Here is a 6,000-nt window from a genome sequence, read left to right on the forward strand (position 1 = left end):
ACGAACTATATTTTTATTTTCCTTTCTTAAGAAACAAGTAAGAATAACTCATTGAGATTGGGTTGAAGTTTCAGACGTCTTTACCAACCATTTTTATCTACTATATTTTATTATCTAAAAATAAAAAATAAATTTCTATGCGGAGAAGTTAAAATGAGAAAAAACTAACCAAAAAATGAATAATAAATTTTAAATGTAGAAAAAAATCTTCTACATCCCGCTGGGAACGGAACCACAAGTCTACTGATTGCCGATCGAGTGCTATTACCACTAAGCTACTGTAGAGTACCACAAATAAATGTTTTTATCGTAAGATTTAAGAAATCTATATTATCATCGAGGATAGTAATGACTGATTAGATGAAGATACTAACCACATTACTTGAAAACAAAAATCTACACTAAGAATCTGAGATACCCCTGAAATTCATCATTTTTCATTTTTCTAAAATTTTAATATTAAATTTTATCTGTGAAAAAAGATCTCTCTCCATCGCCCTGCTGGGAATTGAACCCTGGTCTACCAATTTCTAGTCGGGTGCTCTTACTACTAAGCTACTGAAAGATCAAAGAGAGCACCCGACCGGCAATTTATAGACCTGGGTTCGTTTCCCAGCGGAGCAAAAGAGAATTATCTTTTTTTCACAGATAAAATTCAATATTAAAATCATAGGGAAACGACAAATTCTGAATTTGAGGGGTATCTTAGATCGTACGATCGGTAGACCCGTGGTTGGATTCCCAGCAGATCGAAGGGGAGATTTTTTTGAAAGATAAAATTCAATATTAAACAGTTTTTTTGTTTTAGTTGATAATTTATCTATTTTGATATAAAATTGTCCTAAATTTGTTGAGCATTCGGGTATTTTGTTGAAAATACTTTCAGATTGAAAATTAATTTTTTTTCCTTAAAAAAATTTGATATTTTTTGGGGAAAAATACAAATGTTTGGATAAGAAATGTTAGTGAAGAATATTACTTAAACTAATGCCTATTTTTTTTAAGTTCAGTTTTTATGAATTATCATTTCAATTATTGCTATTTTTAAACTATAAAATAAAGGAAGTGAAAATAGTTACTTCTAAGCTAATTTAGTTACTAAAAAAAATTACTTACCCAAAACTGGTTTGATGTTTAACTGTTGTGAAAAAGTCTTTTTATTGTCAAAAATTCAACTGCTTTCTTCAAAAATCGTCTTTTTGGATTCAAATTTATATTTTATTTGTAAAAATTTTTGTTTAGAAATTTATCTTTCTTAGTAGAAATTTCAACCCTCTTGAAAGAAATTCATCCTTTTTCGGGTTCAAAAATCAACTGTTTGAAAAAATAGACTTTCTTGTTTATAAACTCAACTTTTTCTTTGAAAATGTCGGTTGAAAATTAATCTTGTACGGTTGAAGGTTCAAGAATTTTTTATTCAATATTGGACCTACATATACATTTTTTAAATTTTATTTCTCTATTTTCGTGAAAATATATTTTCATACAGCGCGACGTAATTTTTGAACCGTTTGTTATTCGAAATAATGCTACAAAAATTAATTTAGTCCTTTTTGCGACATAATTCAATTTCGTTTAAATGTCGTGACAAATGTTTTAATTAATTAAAAATTAAAATGTTCTATTTACATATTCGGGAGCGCCAACATATTAATAATATGACACACAATTTTTTTTAATTTTCTTTAATGTGTTACGCTCACTGCAACAAGATTTTTCGACACTTTATACTAGCAAGTCACGCTCTATATCAAAAGACTTTAAATTTATGATTTGATTAAGCTTCACAAGAGTAATGATAAAAATAACTTTTCCTTTGCCCAGAATTGGCGCTGCATAGTGTAAAAAATGGACGGAAAAATGTTTAATATAATATTTTTTTATTGTAGTTTAAACTTTAAAAAAATTTTAAGTTCTCAATGGAAAAAAAATTATTCGTTGGTTCAATAAAACTTTTTCGGACTAAAAAAAAATTCTATTGGTTTAACAAAATACAACATTTTTTTAACAGAACGTTTTGTTACGGAAACCAAAATTTGGTGTAACAATGAAAAAATTGATTGCACAAAAATTATAGAAATGATTTTTTTGTACGCATAAAACATTTTCCTCCCCTTATTTAATCTATTTTTTCTGTTGAGATTTTTAGGCATTTTAAAATCACCTGCGCTTTTTCATGGTCTTATGTTGACCAATCCGAATTTGTCCTGCAACCATGCCAGCACTATTATTGGCTCTAAAAGGCGCGCTTTTTTAAAATTATTAAATGTATGCATCAATTTTTTTTAAATAAATGTTTGTAGAATTAATGAAATTAATTTTCGGATCAAAAGATAGTTTTTTAGAGTGAAGGGTAAATTAATTATTTGATTTTACTCTTTAGAAAAAATTAATGATTTTAATTTCAAAGGAAGGAATACCTTATTTCACCAATCTAAATTTTAAATAATTCATAATATTTTTTTGTACTTTTTAATTGTTATATATCGTAAAAAATGGATTGGCATACTTAATTATTTCAAATAAGCGTCCGATGAACAACCAATGAGGATGCTGTTTCGACGCATGCGCAGTGAATAATAGTACTTTTTTATAAATACCGTCCAGCTCATATTTTTATAATACTTTCAAGACAAGTTTTTCGTGAAAGCAGTTTGGAAAAAGGATGAAAGAAGAAGGATTTGTTGATAATTTGATTCTTACACAATCTGATCCAAAAATACTAACTTCCGCCTTCAGAACAAAAATACATTGTGTATTCTTTTTTTAAAATTAAATTTGTAAGGTTGGCATGTAAACGAAATGCCCAATTAATATAAGTTTAATGAAAAATTCTTTTTTAACACTTGGCTTCAATTTCAAAAGAACATAATTATTTTAGGGGGTTTAAATTAAATTTTTTTTAGTTTTTTAATGAAAAACAAATTCTGAAAGAAAAAAGTTATAATTTATATTTAAAAAAGAGATTTTTATTCTGAATCGAAAATAGTTGCATTCAACCAAAAAATCATAATTAGTAAAAAATAGCTGACTCATAGCTGGAATTCAGTCATTAATTAATGTAAGTAAAATTTTAAACGGATTCAAATTTAGAGAGAAATAAGAACAGTTGCATTTTCAACCAAAAATGATTAAATTTCTACAACAAGAGATAAACTTTCTAACCAAAAAGATGAATATTAAGCAAGAGAGTAGATTTGTAACCCAATACGATTCATTAATTCAGAAAGAACACAAATTTGAATCAAACTGTTGAATTTTCATGATAAAAGATCATTTTTCAAAATAAAACAATGAAATTTTCAACAAATAAGTTAATTTTCTACTAAATAGTTGAAATGTCAACCCAAAAAAAAAATTTTGGCCACAAAAGAAAACAAATTTAACCAAATTGTTGAATTTTTATGCTAAAAAGACAAGTTTTCTATGAGCAGTCAAATTTTCAATAAATAAATTAATTTTCTACCAAATGGTTAAATGGCCTACCAAAACAGTTGTATTTTTAACCCAAAAAGACGAGTTTTCAACCAAATAGATGAATTTTGAACTAAAATGATTAAGCTTTAAACAAAAAAATTAATTTTTAAGAAAGTAGTTTAAGTTCTAACCAAGTGGTTGAGTTTTCAAAAAAAAAAAAGGATAAATAATGAAAATTTAAATAGTTGATTTTCCAAGCGAAAAATATTTTAATTTTTAATAGAAAAGAGTTGAATCCAAAAAGATAAATTTTTAACCAAATGGATGCATTCTAAACAAAAAAAATTGAAGTTTTTACGAAGATAGATGAATTTTTATACAAAAAATATTTGTTTATCCAAGAAGTAAATAAAATTCTACCAAATTGTTGAAGTTTCAAATGAAAATGACGAATTTTCAGAAGGCAGTGAATTTTGAACAAATAGTTTAACCCGAAAGGAAAATTTTTAAAACAACACAATTGATTAAAAAAAAGGATTACATTTTAATAAAATTATTGAATTGCCGACCAAATAGTTACATTTAACCTTTTAATTGAATTTTCATCAAAAAAAGATGAATGCTCAGCCATAAATATAATAAACTTTTCAACCAAAAAGAATAAAATTTTAACAAACAATAGTTACATTTCCTTATAGAGTTCTATTGTTTCAGTTCACAGTTAAATTAAAAATAAGAAAAAAATGAAAAGAGGAGAAAATGGAAAAGATTGTAAAGCTTCTGATAAATTGATAGGGATTTTATTTATTTCTAATTGCTTATAAAATATGAGTTTAGAAAACTGGAAATTTTTCTTAGAAAATAAATTTAAGTTTTCTTTCAAAATTAACATTGATATCGCATAAATATTAATACATATTAATAAAAAATTTAATGTTTTTATTTATCACTTCATAGTATTTCTTTAATATTTTTAAAGTTATCCCGCCTTAATATTTGAGCCATTCGATTCCACGATTTATAGAATAATTTTTTACTTGAAAAATGACACATTAGTTTTTGTCTTGTTAGTTTGACAATGATTTTATAACAAAATGTTTTTGTTTTACTTTTTACAAATTATTATTCAAGATCAAAATGCAAGTGAAATATCCAGAAGGCAATCTTACCCATTACCGGAGAACTTAAACTAAGTTATGTAACAGCGAAATTTTCTTGATTCTAACTAATTTATCCCAAAAGTTACTCAAGCAGTAACTTTTCAATAATTTCGTTAAGTCGCGAGTTACTTGCCAGTATTGCTTTCAAGGTTCGGAAATCTGAAGATTTGTACAACTCAAATAAGTTTCGGAATTTGAAACCTCAAAGGGAGTACAATTCTCGTAAATACTTGAAAAAAAAAAGGAATTGGGTAATTTCAAATTGATCTTATTTTTTGTGAGTTTCAAAGTTAAAAAAGATGCTGATTTTTGAAAAATTGAGAATTGGTTTATTTTTCAAGCAAATTTTTTATAGTAATGAGATAAGAAGAATTAGTTACTGAGAAAATAAAATTTTAATACGCAGTTTTAAGGGAAGTGAATATTTCCTGAATTACCATTTTCTCTGTAATTATTAATTTTCTTGAATCCCATTTATCGTAATTTGTATTTTACTGAATTTAAATTTCGCGCCATCATTTTTGTGCGCTCAGGACACCTTTTTATCGGGATAAATTTCGCAATAAAGTTTAATTTTAAAAAATCCAGTTGATATCTATCGCATTCTTATGTATATGTATATGCATTCCAGAGAGTTCGAAAAGTAAAAATAAAGCAATTGGCGGAGAATGAAAATTTTGTCTTTCAATTAAGGGAATCCAGAATCAGGGAAAATAGTAACTCGATAGAATGAAAAGTATGTTAAACAGCAATTTGGAAACATAAAAATTAAATCAGATCTTGATTCGGAAGAAAAAAATTCATGATTTTTTACAATTTGAAAAAATAAGAATTAGGGGAATTTTAATTCGGGAGAATAAAAATCATGCGAAATTTTAATTTGGGGAAACCAGAATTGTGACAAATGTTAATTTGGAAGAATGAAAATATAAAAATTGCAATTCAAAAAGATAAAAGTTAAGGCAAATCTTTATTCGGAAAAACGAAATTTCTGATAAATGGCAATTCGAAAAAATAAAAATTAGGAAAATGGTAATTCTTTAGAATGAAAATTATGGGATATATCTTGCAGACGAATAGAGATCATACAGCTCATGTAAGAGAAAGGATAAAAAAAAGCAGCAGGGTTAATGAAACAGATATGGGGAATAGGAAAACGGAGGTTCAAAAAAATTGGAGAAGGAGAATGTTGTTATTTGATACGCTGGTATGGCCGGTTTTAGGTTATGGAGCAGAGATATGGGGATGGAAAGAAAGGAAAGATATTGAGAGTTTACAAGAAAGGTAAATAATGTGGACACTAGGGGCAGACTGGAGAACCCCAGGATATATGGTGAGAGAAGAAGCGCAAAGGGATAAGTTAAGTATTAGAGCGGGTAAGAGGGCATGGAAATTTGAGACAAAGCTGAGGGAGGGAAAGGGA

General features: G+C 26.9%; 1 protein-coding gene across 4 annotated transcripts in view; it reads left to right on the forward strand.

The window, feature by feature from the left end:
• Positions 1-6,000, forward strand: part of LOC117182616 (disintegrin and metalloproteinase domain-containing protein 33) — a 362,482-nt gene that overhangs the window by 140,240 nt on the left and 216,242 nt on the right. The window lies entirely within an intron of this gene.

Source organism: Belonocnema kinseyi, chromosome 1 (assembly GCF_010883055.1).
Source record: "Belonocnema kinseyi isolate 2016_QV_RU_SX_M_011 chromosome 1, B_treatae_v1, whole genome shotgun sequence".
Taxonomy (NCBI): domain Eukaryota; kingdom Metazoa; phylum Arthropoda; class Insecta; order Hymenoptera; family Cynipidae; genus Belonocnema; species Belonocnema kinseyi.